Genomic DNA, 16,407 nt, shown 5'->3' on the forward strand with positions numbered 1-16,407 from the left:
CGGAAAACGTGGATGATTTATGCAAGAGAAAGAGCTTACAAAGTGGGCAAGTCAGTAACACGTTGGTTCACCTCTGACTCTTATGCAAACAGTTACTCGTCTTGGCACTGATTGACAGAGTTGTTGGATGTGCTCTCCAGAGAGCCATTATGCCAAATTATGCCCAACTGGCACTTTATGTTGTCAAAATCCCGAACTGGTTGGAGGGTCTAGCACATAATGCTCCAAACATTCTCAACTGTTGAGAAATCCGGCGACATTGCTGGCCAAGGTATGGTTTGGCAAACAGGAAGACTGATAGTAGAAACCCTCGCCAATCGGGCTTGGTCTTACTGAAATGTAGGCCGAGGATGGTTTGCCATGAAGGGCAACAAAGCAGGGCGTAGAACATCGTCGACGTAAGAGTGCTGCGGATGACAACCAAAGGGGTCCTGCTATGAAAAGAAATATAACCCCACACCATCATCGCTCCTGGTTTCCGCGCCTTATGGCGGTCGACACTGAGGATGGTCCCACCACTGTTCAGGGTGTCTCCAGACACGTCTTCGCTGGTCATCGATGCTCACTTCTAAGATGGACTCATCACTGAAAACAATTCCACTACAGTCAGTGATATTCCAGGCCGAAGATGCTCTGGACACTGGTGGATGCCAACCTGATCGTTGCCCCCCATACGGCCCGAAAACCAGGACTCATGGTCTGAGGCTACGTTCCTTTTCATCGCAGGACCCTTTTGGTTATCATCTGTGGCACCTTCACAGCTTTGCGGTACGTCGACGATATTCTACGCCCCATTTCGTTGCCCTTCATGGTGAGCCATCCCTCCCGCACACGGCGAGTATTTCTACTGCCTCTCTTTGAGCTTTCCAAACATTACCTTGGCCAGCAAAGTCACTGGATCTCTCTTCAATTGAGAACATTTGGAGCATTATGGGCAGGACCATCCAATCAGCTCGGGAGTTCGTCGATATAACGCACCAATTGGACAGAAATTGGCTTGATATCCGTCAGAAGGACATCTAGCAATACTGTCAGTCAGTACCAAGCCCAATAAGAGCTAGCATAAGGGTCAGAGGTGGGCCAACGCGCTATTGACTTGCTCAATTTGTGAAGCTCTTTGTGTAGCGTAGATGATCCAATTTTTCTGAAATCGTAATCATTTATTTGTCTGCACATGTACATCACATCTACCGATTTCCGTCCCATTCGGATAATTCCTTCCAGGTGCGCCGTTTCGTTTTTGCTTCTTTTTTTCAGAGTGTTTTTTCTGGTCCCTGGCTTTTTTGTAGAGTGTGTTATCTGGACCCTGATTTTTTTTCAAATTCCTCTTTGTTCCTCTAACTGCTTGCTTAACGTCCATATTTAAAAAGTAGAGGACATCATACACTTTCACCTCACTGCCTTTCTTTCACCCCCTTCCTTATGATCACAATCTGCTTTATCTACGAGTCTTTCGCCCCCTGTATTTTACCCATGCTACCTTCAGGAAAGAAGTGGTGAGTTCCACTCATCTTTGTCAACTTCGTTTACAAATGTAGGTTTGCTTTTCTTTAGTCTGAATGTGTTCCTACATTTCTTCGAAACAAAAACTGATTTTCCGTCAAGTCATCTTCTCCCAGCCTTTCAATTCTTCTCCAGATAATTCACGTTAGTATTTATAACCATGAATTGTGGCTTGTGATACGGTAACAGCCACACCTGTTGGACCCTGCCTTCTTTAGTATTAGGATACTCTTGAACTCAGAGTATTTCGCTGAAATGAAATGTTTGTAAATTCCTAAGGGGCCAAACTGATGAGGTCATCGGTCCCTAAACTTACACACTACTTAAACGTAAGCCAAGAACAACACACACTCCCATGTCCGAGGGAGGGCTCGAATCTCCGGCGGGAGAGGCCGCGCATTGAGTGACCTGGCGCCTCTAACCGCGCGGCCACTCACTTTGCTTGTCTCATAAGTTTTGCATAATAGGTGAAATGTGTTTGTCATGTTTCGAGAAAATTTCATCTACTCTTGGTGCTTCATTATGCCTTAGGTATTTCAGTGCTCTGTTAAACGCTTTTCTCAGTGTCATATCTCCCATCTTACATTCATCAGTTTCCTCTTCACTTTCCGCAATATTCTCTTCAAGTTCTTTTCTTTTACAGCTTTTCTGTATATTCCTTTCATCTTTATGACTTAAGCTCTCTGCTTATTACCGGTTTGCCGTCGTCATAGCTCCTGGCGAAGTAAAGCTGTTATGAACTGCCCTTTCAATCCAGTAAATATACGATCGGTATGACGCGAGCCGCAACATTACTTAGGGTGTAGAGGGAGTTTCATAAGCTTTGTTGTGAGCGAGGCACATTCCTGGCAAATACTTTACCTTCATTCAGCCTTTTACTGGAAAATCCCTGGTGTGGGAACTTGAGAAACGAGAGTAACAGGAAGATCGGCACGCAAAACAACGTGGAAGCACTTACTGAACGAATCTGTGGCGAAAAGCGCCTCTCTTTCTTGGTTATTTCCTATCTCCACAGTAATATCCCCAGACTAACGAGCAATACTAAGAAATCTGTCGAAGAACAGTTTTGTAAGCAGCCTCCTTCGTGGCATAATGACACTTCCTTAGGATTCTTCCAGTGAATCCCAGTCTGACACCTGCTTTTCCTGCACCAGTTATGTGTGATCTTTCTAATACGAATTACTCCGGGCCGACAATCCTTGATATTTAACTGTTGTTACTGTTTCCAATGACGGATCGTTAATAGTGTAATATAACAATAATGCGTTCTCTCGCATAATTATGCATTCATGCGCAATGTGTTACATTTACCTATGTTGACACTCAAATTCCAGTCCCTAGGCCAAGAATAAACGCTCTGGACGTCTTTTTGCAATTGGCTACAATTATCTAGGATGCACATATCCTACAGAAAGAGTGAGTCACCTAAGCTGTAATTCTTAAATATTTCCGATATCAATTAAGTTATTGTGTAAGGGATCGCTTTTTTCACCCGAATTTCGTGCACAACAACGCGTGTTCTTGCACCCCATGAAATGCAGATAATTTCCCGCAGCAGCTAGCTGCACAGTAATTTACTTAAAATCTTTTTTTAACTAAGTAGGGAAATAGAGAGTAGATGCTAATTTTTTTAATGCCGCAAGAATTGGTAAATGGAGAGATTCTGTGAGTGAAGAGTATTACTGTATGAGGAAATTAGGAGAACTTGAAAGAAACGATTAACGAAAAAGAGAGTGTCATCCGTAACAATTAGGAGAACTTGAAAGAAATGATCAACTAAGACGAGAGTGACGTCTGCGAAGAAGTGGGACAAACAGGCAATGCCAGCGAGTTTTCTTCAAATTAGGGGCACAGATATAATTATACAAGCAATAACTATTTGTTGATATTACAATGCAAAACTAACTATGATGAGGAATTTTCTTGTCTTTTGATGGAGAATGAAAATATTTTACCTTTTTCTGTAACATAATGAAACTGATCTCTGAGATTACGGAAACAAAAGGGTTTTGTTCTGAGATTTTAAGGAGGAAAGAACACTGAACGTTGATAAACTTCAGAGAGATTGTAAATAATAAGTGTACGCTAATTAGCTGGATGTTAGAACAGAGTGTAAGTAACGAAATATGTCTTTCTTTTATTAAGTAGATTGCAGACTGTTTTTTTAAAATTCAGTTACAATCTTTAAGTGAAAAAATCAGTACAAGAGAGTTTTGCTGATAATATAAGTAATCTATAGCGAACTGGGCTTCATTGCACATACGTAAGACTGGTTGCGTATTTACTTCCAGAATCAAGTGTAGCCCGGCATCTGTTCATTGAATGAGTAAAATAAGAAGCCATTTCACGGTAGTAATCCACATTGTGCCAGTTGGAGTCAAGTTTCCTTGTAAGGCTACAGCAGTGAGAGAGTGTGCTACCTGGATGATTTTGCTTAGACAAATATCTGCACACTCTTGTGTGCATGTAGTAACTCTGACCTCCCAGAGTACTGCACAGGAAATGGAACAAATCTTTTCAAAGAATTTTGATACATATTTTATCTGCTATCTATGGAAACCAGAGTATCACACCATAAATCCGCCACTGCAAATCTGAAACTGAATACTGTCTGTCCACTGAAATCTAGGTTTCGCCTATAATATCCATAGGTCTGCACTACCTGCTGGAAGTGAGCTGATAGGTTCAACGACCTTCCTATTTTCATTCTTTTTAATGTGATATGTTACAATACAGCATGACCTGTCTTTTGCGGTCTAACTGTGTTGTTGAGCCAGTAAATTATCCACAGGGCAGTGACTCTGCGTCACTGCAATACACTTTGGAAGTGTGGCGGTGAGACTTGGAGTCCCATACCACCCTCCAGCGGTGACAGTACTACATCAGTCAGGCAGAAAAAGTGAGCCCGACATGGACAGGTAGGGTGGGAAAGTATTGGACGTAAAATGAGGGGGCTAGTCCCGCCAAAGGATGCATCCGTGGTGGGCGTGCCAGGCCTATCGTTAGCCAAGGTCGGAATCCGATTCCTCTAGGATGGTTAGAGGAACCGGATGTCGATGGCAGCGGTGTCGAAATGTGGTCCCAACGTGGCGTAGATTAGATTAGTACTTGTTCCATAGATCATGAATACGACACGTCGCAATGATGTGGAACGTGTCAGGTTAACAAAAGATGTCTACACAAGATATTACATTACACAAAATATTACATGACACTTAATTTTTTTCTCATAGAGCGTTGTATTTCCAGTCAGAAATTTTTCGTTTCCATTTAATGGTTGCTTCGAAATTGTCTGGTTTCACTTGGGATTGTTTGGACGGTGCCTCATGGAATCAAGCTGAATGGGAATAAAATTCTGTTACTGCTCGGCATTTGGCAAAGTTTGAACGTTTTCATCGCTCGGAGTCTGATGTTATATCTCGACGTTCTGTGATAAATCTCACAGAGAAGTCTTTTGACGATGCAACCTTATCCGTGCTTGGGAAGGGTTTAAATTTTGCACCCACACCGAAGAGTTTGCCGGTAGTTGATTTTATTAGTTCAAATGAACAGGCAGTTTTCGAATTACCTCCTGACGCTGCAGAGGAGGTTAGGAGAGATGCGTGCTGTGTGTTGACTAGGGCTCGTCCACCCAAGAGTAATGTAACAGCAGCAGAGAGGGGTGCTTTACGCTCTCTCAAAGTTGATCCTGATATTGTTATTTTACCTGTGGACAAGGGCACTGCCACAGTTGTTTAAAAAAAACGGGGTTATATACAAAAGATGCAACGTTTATTACCTGACTCAGCGTATCGCAGAATCGATGCTGACCCCACAAAAAGTGTTGAGAGAAACACCAACAGCCTCCTGAAGAAAAGTGATTTGTCGCAGGGCACTATCAAGAGTCTTAACACCTATAGTTCTGTTCCCCCTAGGTTACATGGCCTTCCGAAGGTACACAAGGTTCAAAAATGGTTCAAATGGCTCTGAGCACTATGGGACTTAACTTCTGAGGTCATCAGTCCTCTAGAACTTAGAACTACTTAAACCTAACTAACCTAAGGACATCATACACATCCATTCCCGAGGCAGGATTCGAACCTGCGACCGTAGCGGTCGCGCGGTTCCAGACTGTAGCGCCTAGAACCGCTCGGCCACCCCGGCCGGCGGTACACAAGGAAGGGGTACATTTCCGTCCTATAATGAGTAATATCGGCGCTCCGACATATCGTGTAGCCAAGCACCTTGCTTCTCTGTTGAGTCCACAAATTGGTCGGTGTGAACATCATATCAGGAACTCGGTTGATTTTTTACGTCGTTTGGAGAGACTGCGGTTGAATGACTCTGATATTTTACTAAGTTTTTATGTGGGCTCTCTCTTCACTCGTGTTCCTCTGTCTGATTCGTTGCGGTTAATTGAGGTTAGGTTTCGTGCCGAATTAACTAATCTCTTTCGGCATGTGTTGACATCCACCAACTTTTTATTCAATGACCAGTATTACGAACAGACAGATGGAATGGCGATGGGTAGTCCGTTGTCTCCTGTGATCGCAAATTTGTTTATGGAAGACTTCGAAGAACGTTCATTGGAGTCGGCGCCTTTGAAACCCACCTGTTTCTTCAGATGTATTGATGATACCTTTGTTGTTTGGCCTCATGGTAAGGAGAATCTGAATGCCTTTCTAGAACACCTGAACTCGATCCATCCGAACATTCGTTTTACGAGGGATGTGGAAGAGGATGGTTGCCTTCCCTTTCTTGACGTTTTAGTTAGGAGGAAGGATGATGGATCATTGGGACATGCAGGCTACAGGAAACGTACTCACACCGGCTTGTACTTACAGGCTAATAGTTGACACCATCCGGCTCAGCGCGAAGGGGTACTTCGTACCTTGGTACACGGGGCACATGTCGTTTCTGACAGTGAGACTTCACCAGCTGAGTTGTCCCATCTTAAAGTTACGTTTCGTGAAAATGGTTATAGTGATAGATTGAACGTGCGTTGCGCTAACGACCTACTGTGCATCGGGTGACTGATAATAATTCTGAGTCGACACCTAAGTCTACTGCCTTGTTGCCTTACGTAGGAAGCACTTCCAACAAGATCTGTTGTATTTTACGGAAGTACGATGTGAAATGTTTTTTCCGACCTCCATCTAAAATAAGAGTTCTTTTGGGTTCTGTTAAGGATGATCTTGGTTTATTTTTGGAAGGGGTATATCGCATTCCTTGTAGCTGTGGCATGGCATATGTTGGTCAAATTATCAGGACCGTGGAGGACCGATGTACTGAGCATAAACGGCACACACGATTACAGCAGCCAAGTAGATTTTCTGCTGCCGAACATTGCTCGGATACTGGTCACCCCATGTTACATAACAACACCGAGATATTGGCATGCACGTCCTGCTATTGGGACAGTGTTATTAAGGAGGCAGTTACGTTTAAATTAGCGCGCAACCTTGTAAACAAGGGTGGAGGTTTCTGTTTAAATTCTGTTTAATCCTGATCTCTCCCTTGTCAGATAACAGAGGGACAGAGTCAATGTTACCTCACCTGCTGGTTCGTAGTCTCACTATCGATATCTTTTACTTTGGTCATCTTTGGTGGCATTACTGTTCAGTGTGTGCCGGCCGGTGTGGCCGAGCGGTTCTAGGCGCTTCAGTCTGGAACCGTGTGACCGCTACGGTCGCAGGTTCGAATCCTGCCTCGGGAATGGATGTATGTGATGTCCTTAGGTTAGTTAGGTTTAAGTAGTTCTAAGTTCTAGGGGACTGATGACCACAGATGTTATGTCCCATAGTGCTCAGAGCCACTTTTTTTGTTCAGTGTGTGTGTTATCTTTCCTACATTAGTCCAAGAACCGATGTTTTAAATTTGCCTGTACATCGCCTGTCCGTTGCAGTTTCGTGCCTTGAAAATGGCGGGGTGTACTCCCGCCGAAATATCGGCGGTCGCTGTAAATATTACCCGGCTGAGTTCCCGAAAGTTGTTTGAAAATTGTGTACACTAGGAGAAACTCAGGTCTCACAACGTAGGAAGTGCCATATTGTATAATTTGTGCTTTTTGAGTTTCACAAGCTATATGTAATGTTTGTGGAGTTTAATAACGGCCGTAATACAGCCTGTTGCTTTTCAGAGGTAATTGCGCGTATTTAATTTTGATCAGAGGGTTCTGTGATGAACTGGTATGTACTACAAGCTTGTATAGGACTTCAAACATTTGGTGGTCGATGTTTGCTGTAGAACCTGCTTCAATAACACGGTCAAAAGTACAGAGAAAATTTTCTCTGTTAAAAGGAACTCATTTCACTTGCAGACAATCATCGAATGACCAAATGCGAATGGCAGTGTTCCAATTCGAGAAGACCTTATAGAAGTTTTCTTCCTCTTACATTTCAAGAATTTTACAGGCAAACGTCGGAGTAGGCAGTTGCTTCTCCACCACGAGAGTAACTTGTCTACGTGCACGAAATTACGTACGTGTGGGGGTCTTCGACCCAGCACGGAATATCGTGTTTCACAAACATGCAAACAGAGACACTACGCACACGAGTTCAGTAACAATGAGTTTAATATTACCAGCTTAAAACATTACTCTCTTCTTTTGATCAGAGTAATAATGAAGTAAATAACCTAACTACTCAACTACATTACCAACAGCAAATCCACTTTATTTGCTTAGTACAAAATATCCCTGTGTAAAGACTGGTAAGTTGCACAGGTCACACCAGCATATCGCATACCACGATTCTGATTTTTCAGCGCGAAGAATTATCGTGTTGGAAGATGCCATCGCCATTTGGGAAAACATCTAGCGTGAGGGGATGGAGATGATCCACAATAATGTTCATTTAGTCCACAGTTATCATGGTGTCTAGATTAATGGCACAAGTCCCGTGGAACTCCAGATGGTACCGCATAGCATAATACTGCCCCCACCTGCTTGTGTGGCGCAGTGCATGTTTCGAGCAGCCGTTCACCTGAATGAGGGCATATCTGGACACGTGCAGCAATAAACCAGTTTCATCCGACCAAGCAACAGATTTCCACTGATCCATGACCCAATCCCGAAACCACTGCAACTGTTACTGACGATGTCGTTGGGTAAAAATAACAACACATGGAGATCCTCTGCTGCGGAGTCCATGTTTAACGATATGCGCGGAACGGCGTCCACCAAAAAGCTTGTGTCTACACCAGCATTTAAACTGTCGCCATATTTGTCACATATCACGGCCTATCCTGCTTTACAGACCGCGCGCGTCACCGGACTCCACGTTCTGTGATGAGCCAAGCACGTCCATCACCTTGTTGCCTATTTGTGGTTTCATCCACAACCTCTTTCTGTACTTCAACTTGTTTCCATAGAAGCTCATGATAGTAGCAAGCGAAGAGCCAACCTACTTTGCATGCCGCTTCTCGTTTCCTCAACACTTCCAGCACGTACTCTTTCTTTAATTTTCTCCGTTTAGCAGTCATATAACTGAGTCGTGTAGCTTGTTTGCAGGCATGGTAGCTATTACTACATTGTGTAAAACAATTAAAAGATCAACTCCGCAACTGTCTCTCATTATAAGACATTAGTTTGAAACTTGGCTCAAAGGTGCCTACAGCCTTCCTCTGTAGTGGTCCAAAAGCGTTGGCGCCCTGCGACGTCAAACTCAGGCTCCGCCATGATTCAAACACCAAGGTGCAATGCTTCAAACAGCAAGGTGCTGACACATGCGAGAAAAAGCCACAGCCCAGAAGTTCATGTGAGGTGTAAGGTGGGTTTCACCACAATTCTGTCTAACGTCACCGTGGACATTTCACACGCCAGAGAGGACGTCACAACCTCCCTCACCCGAATTTCATCCCTTCTTTTGACGCCTCTTTGATGGAGGTCTGAACTGTGACACCCAGCGTTTAAATCTCGCGGTTTTCCTACAGGTTACCGAAGAAAACATTTCAGGGCGTCAGTGAAATCACCCCTTCGAAAACGTCAGTTTACCGTGACGAACAACAGGACGAAGATCTTGACCATGTTCGGTACTGCTGACACCCTACCCCGCCCCTCCTCCCTCCAGACGATTAAACCCCTATTGAAGGATGCTGTGCTGCTGCAACTGTACTGAACGTGATCTGACCATCTGAAACGTAGCGCATCCGCGGTTTTGCTCTGGTATACTGGTTTGACCAGTATGGTTCGTTCAAAACCATTCGACGAAATCTGAACTTGATCCAAAGCAACAAAGGGGGGTTATGCTTTTTCACCCTTCTTTTTCGGCCCCTCCTGTAGTGCCATCATGGGGAGGTGGGGTTGCAACATTGACATGTGCCTCAATAAATAAAACAACAAATGGTCGCTCTAAGACGGCCCAGTCTGGCAACACCCACTCGGCTTTGTGGAGCACTTTAAAAATGTGCCTGTACAGAGACAAACTATGACAAGAGTCCTGCTCTTGTGCCTGGTATAAGACATAGAGAATCAGGGCGGGGGGGGGGGGAGGGGGGGGGTGTCAAGGCGTTGCTTGTCTGCAAGGACTCCGTCACAGTTTGTCTCTAAAATGGTTCAAATGGCTCTGAGCACTATGGGACTTAACATCTATGGTCATCAGTCCCCTAGAACTTAGAACTACTTAAACCTAACTAACCTAAAGACATCACACAACACCCAGCCATCACGAGGCAGAGAAAATCCCTGACCCCGCCGGGAATCGAACCCGGGCGTGGGAAGCGAGAACGCTACCGCACGACCACGAGATGCGGGCAGTTTGTCTCTAAAGAGGTACGTTATTAAAGGCTCAATAAAGGTCGGTACGTGTTGCCAGACTGGACGGTCTTAGAAAGACCCTTTGCCATTTTATTTATTCACGCATGAGTCACAGTTGCACTCCCGCTTCCACCCCAACCTAGCCCATAATCGCGTCACAGGAGAGAACAAAATAGGAGGGCTGAAAAGTGTGAACACCATTGCTGCTTCGGATCATGTTCAAATTTCATCGGATGGTTTTGAACGAACGCTAGAGGTTCCACCCTGTATACCAGAGGAAAGACGGCAATTGTGTTATATTACGAAGGGCTCATATCATGTTCAGTGGGGTTGCAGCCCCACGATGTCCTTAAAGAAGGGTTGAATTGTCCGAGAGGTGTCATCAGTGTCGAACATTGTCAAGAATGTCGTCGTGTTCCTCACCGAACTATAAACTGTTGTTTTCGACCGGGAAATGTGTGGCATCCAACGCCTCAAGGGAAGGGTTGGTTTCATTGACTCCCTTTATGCCACACCCGAGGTCTTTTTGTATCTTTCCTGAACGATGGGTTGTCTGAAATGTTTTCCTCGGACACCCATATGAAAACTACGTGATTTCAACACCAGGCGCCTCCATCTCAGAGGCGTTAAAGGAAGGGGTGAAATATGGGCAAGAGAGGTTGCGACACTTCCACGGCGTCGTTGGGCGGAATTGTGGTGAAATGTGGTACCAACGTAACGTCCTTAATACAGCTTGCACGAACTTCTTGGCCCTGACCTTTCTTTTTTTCTTTTTTTATGTATGTAATGTGTCGACACCTTGCTGTTTGAAGCGCCGCCGAACCGGAGGGTGATGTCGCAGGGTGCCTTGCTTTTGCATCATTACAGAAGAAGGTTACAGATACCCTGGAACAAAATTTCAAACTCCCTGTTGCTACGGAAGAGAAATACTAGCTTAAAATTAGTGATCCTTTATTTCTGTCCTCTTAAAGCTTCTTTAAATAGAATAAACTTCATTAATATTCTATATGTTTATTCTTCATGTCTACATATTTATTTATCAATATAGTCACCCTGGCGACGAACACATTTCTCCCAGCGAGTACTTTGTTAATACCGTCACTGTAGAATACATGACTTTACGACGAAGCTACAACCGCACTTCTTCTTGGAATATTTCGTCACTATCTAAGTGAAGCCCTCTAGAGTATTCCTTAAGTTTTCGAAACAGATGAAAATCGGATGAGCCAAGTCGGGATTGTACGGATAATGGTCATGACGGTGAAATCAAGGCAATGGATTGTTGTAGCTGTCGAGATGCTCATGCTTGGTCTAGCATTGTCATGCTGAAGGAGATGTTTTCCATGTGTGAACGAACTCGTCGAATTCGTGCTTTCAGTTTCCCGTGGGTGTCTCACGCTTCGATACGCACTGTCCGATCACATTAATGAGCCCACCTGTAAACGTCTGGATAACCAGCTTTTGTAGGGCGGATTGCTGCGAGACGTACTGGAAGAGAGTCAGTGACGTTCTGGAATGTACCGACAGGGATGCTATGGCCAGCTGTGCTAGGTTTCTCGTCAGAGGACCAATGGTGGTCCCACAGATTCTCGATTGGGTTTTAATCAGGTGAGTTGGTGGCTGGGGAAGTAAGGTAAACTCATACTAGTGGTCTGCAACGTACACTGCGAACAGTGGGACACGTTGCAACCTCCTATTGATAGATGCCATCGTACCGAGGAAAACCAGACTGAATGCAGCTGTGGACATGGTCCCCGAGGATTGAAGCATACTTATGTTGATTCACTGTGTCTTCCAGAATGACGGTATCACTCGGGGAATACTACGAAAACATTCCCCAGACCATAACACTCTCTCCTCAGGTGTGGACCCTTCCGGCGATTGATGCAGGATCAGGATGTGTGCCCTCAGACGGTTCATGTCGATGGAATGTAAAACGTGACCCATCTGAAATGGCCACCTGTCACCACTCAGAGAAAGTCCAGTTGCGGTATTGGCGTCCAAATTTGAGCCTTCGTCGCCAGTGAACAACAGTCAGCATGGGTGCATGAATTAGGCGCCGCTATGGAGGCCCATGTGCAGCAACGTTCCGTGAACCGCCATTGAGTAGCCACTGTTGGTGGCCCCTTGATCCGCCAGTTGCTTAACAGTAACGTGCGTCTTCGCCCGTACGCATCTCCGCAGCCATCGTTCACACCTGTCATCTATTCCCCACTGTGCACCATAGTTGCCTTGATGCCAGCCTTCGATAGCGCCATTTTGCTATGCAAGATATACTTTAACCAGGGAGCACACGACCAGTTTGCAAACTTAGTCGTTTCGGAAATGCTTCCACCCTTGGCCTGAAAGCCAACGATCTTGCTCTTTTGGACGTCAGATAAATCTGCATTACAATAACAGCTGCACTGTTTTCCTCGTGTCCCTGACACTTTATATAGACACTACTACCATCTCCCGTCTGGGACCGATTATCCCATGCTGACGTCGATCATAGGCGTTGGTCACGTTAATGTGATTGGATGTTGGACGCTGTAGTTACGTTACACAACGTCACGTTACACGCTACGATTCGGAGCGTGAGTGACCTGCAGGGGTACTAGAGGGTGAATACGGAGAGGTTGGGGGGAGGGGGGGGCGGCGTCGTCAGACAGTCTCCAAACGGCCAGCGGTGTATTTGTGGAGTGACAGGTCTGCTAGACACCGGGAAGCGAGCCGCCATACCGAGTGCAAGTGCGGCGATGATGATCATGATGATCTACATCTACATTTATACTCCGCAAGCCACCCAACGGTGTGTGGCGGAGGACACTTTACGTGCCACTGTCATTACCTCCCTTTCCTGTTCCAGTCTAGTATGGTTCGCGGGAAGAACGACTGCCGGAAAGCCTCCGTGCGCGCGCGAATCTCTCTAACTTTGGATTCGTGATCTCGAGAGGTATAAGTAGGGCGAAGCAATATATTCGATACCTCATCCAGAAACGCACCCTCTCGAAACCTGGACAGCAAGCTACACCGCGATGCACTTCCACTTGAGTTTGCTAAACATCTCCGTAACGCTATCACGCTTCCCAAATAACCCTGTGACGAAACGCGCCGATGATGATGTTAGGATTGTGGGGCGGTCAACTGCGTCGTTATCAGCGCCCGTACAAATTTCCAACCTTTGCTCAGCCCAATCTCGCCACTTTCATGAACGATAATGAAATGATGAGGACAACACAAACACCCAGTCATCTCGAGGCAGATGAAAATCCCCGATACCGCCGGGAATCGAACCAGGGACCCCGTGCTCGGGAAGCGAGAACGCGACCGCGAGACCACGAGCTGCGGACAAGTGTGGCGAAACAGGGCAGTTGTTGAGGTGTAGCTGTGCGGGTAGATTTTGGGCGCTTAACCACCGTGGATGGTATACCGAGTATCTGTATGCTTATTGGGATGTGCCATGTGGCTCCGGCCTGCCTTGCTCTGAGTTTCATGCACTCTGACGTCAATTGTCTGTGTTGGGAATGAGCATGTATTACACCACCTGGTTATCTTCTCAAGACTGCAATCATTTTGATGAGCATTTCTGTTGCTTGTGCACTGTGGTGCTTTGGTCGTGCTGGTGTGTGACTGTAAATTCTGCACAAGTATGTTGTTCAACCGTATGACAGGAAGTTGTCGGATTGGGTAAATGCAATGTAAGGCATATACGCGGTAGCCTTCGCATGTTTTGTATTTCATAGCCACCACTTGAATATGAATTGAGACCAAGCTGTTGAATGAACTTTCTTAGTGTTTGTTTTCAGATTTCATTTTTCTTAATAATAGCAGTCAAAATGTATTGGATTACACCAGTTTGAAAAGCGAACGTGTTTCGGCCTTTGGTTATCGTTAATTTTAAGAGTTACGTGGCTTCCTCCTATTGGGCAAATTGACTAGAAGGCCTTGTTATCCTAGAAACGTTTATGTGCTCCTTAAGTTGTACAGCTTCTGTGCAGCTTGAATCATATTTTGAGTCATAACGGCGAAATGTACTGGCGGTTTAATACCAGTTGCACTAGCTTCCACAGCCTACTACTGTAAGACTGCTTGCTGTATGACGTTTGTCACTGAAGTGTGTTTAACCAATTCGGTACATTTCTTACTGCACAGATGGCCTTTGCCATTCTGGATTCCTTACAGTTATTAAACCGCAAAGGACTATTTTTTCTTAACTTTCAGTCCGCAGCTTTACTTTTCTGGTTCCAAAAATAAGGGGCATTTTTGATCTGTTTATATCTGAAATCTAATCATAGTGTTAGTCTCTTGTAGTGATCCGATTGTAAAGGCCCGTCTGACGACCCTGTTAGTCATGTTGCGAAGGTGCCTATTTAAAGATTCTTGTTCTGCATTTGATATTGTATTCCTTATGTAAACACTTACAATAAAGGTGCCAATAATTTGGTTACAAGTAATGTGCATAATAACCTGCCCGGTTAGCCGTGCGGTCTAACGCACTGCTTTCTGGGCGGGAAGGCGTGCCGGTCGCCGGAAAGAATCCGCCCGGCGGATTGGTGTCTGGGGTCCGAATCGCACAATAAACCTGGATTCGGTGTGGGGCAGCGGTGGGGTGAGTGGACTGCTGCAGCCTGTTGTGGGCTTGTGTACCACTGCAGGCTACGGCGGGGACGAAGCCTCTTCTTCGTTTATACACTCCTGGAAATGCAAAAAAGAACACATTGACACCGGTGTGTCAGACCCACCATACTTGCTCCGGACACTGCGAGAGGGCTGTACAAGCAATGATCACACGCACGGCACAGCGGACACACCAGGAACCGCGGTGTTGGCCGTCGAATGGCGCTAGCTGCGCAGCATTTGTGCACCGCCGCCGTCAGTGTCAGCCAGTTTGCCGTGGCATACGGAGCTCCATCGCAGTCTTTAACACTGGTAGCATGCCGCGACAGCGTGGACGTGAACCGTATGTGCAGTTGACGGACTTTGAGCGAGGGCGTATAGTGGGCATGCGGGAGGCCGGGTGGACGTACCGCCGAATTGCTCAACACGTGGGGCGTGAGTTCTCCACAGTACATCGATGTTGTCGCCAGTGGTCGGCGGAAGGTGCACGTGCCCGTCGACCTGGGACCGGACCGCAGCGACGCACGGATGCACGCCAAGACCGTAGGATCCTACGCAGTGCCGTAGGGGACCGCACCGCCACTTCCCAGCAAATTAGGGACACTGTTGCTCCTGGGGTATCGGCGAGGACCATTCGCAACCGTCTCCATGAAGCTGGGCTACGGTCCCGCACACCGTTCGGCCGTCTTCCGCTCACGCCCCAACATCGTGCAGCCCGCCTCCAGTGGTGTCGCGACAGGCGTGAATGGAGGGACGAATGGAGACGTGTCGTCTTCAGCGATGAGAGTCGCTTCTGCCTTGGTGCCAATGATGGTCGTATGCGTGTTTGGCGCCGTGCAGGTGAGTGCCACAATCAGGACTGCATACGACCGAGGCACACAGGGCCAACACCCGGCATCATGGTGTGGGGAGCGATCTCCTACACTGGCCGTACACCACTGGTGATCGTCGAGGGGACACTGAATAGTGCACGGTACATCCAAACCGTCATCGAACCCATCGTTCTACCATTCCTAGACTGGCAAGGGAACTTGCTGTTCCAACAGGACAACGCACGTCCGCATGTATCCCGTGCCACCCAACGTGCTCTAGAAGGTGTAAGTCAACTATCCTGGCCAGCAAGATCTCCGGATCTGTCCCCCATTGAGCATGTTTGGGACTGGATGAAGCGTCGTCTCACGCTGTCCGCACGTCTAGCACGAACGCTGGTCCAACTGAGGCGCCAGGTGGAAATGGCATGACAAGCCGTTCCACAGGACTACATCCAGCATCTCTACGATCGTCTCCATGGGGGAATAGCAGCCTGCATTGCTGCGAAAGGTGGATATACACTGTACTAGTGCCGACATTGTGCATGCTCTGTTGCCTGTGTCTATGTGCCTGTGGTTCTGTCAGTGTGATCATGTGATGTATCTGACCCCAGGAATGTGTCAATAAAGTTTCCCCTTCTTGGGACAATGAATTCACGATGTTCTTATTTCAATTTCCAGGAGTGTAGCTACCCACCCAGTTCAATACAATACAATGTGTAGAATGATTTATTAAAATAAATGTTTGTTGAAATTTGTTAT

This window comes from Schistocerca nitens, chromosome 8 (assembly GCF_023898315.1).
Source record: "Schistocerca nitens isolate TAMUIC-IGC-003100 chromosome 8, iqSchNite1.1, whole genome shotgun sequence".
Classification (NCBI taxonomy): domain Eukaryota; kingdom Metazoa; phylum Arthropoda; class Insecta; order Orthoptera; family Acrididae; genus Schistocerca; species Schistocerca nitens.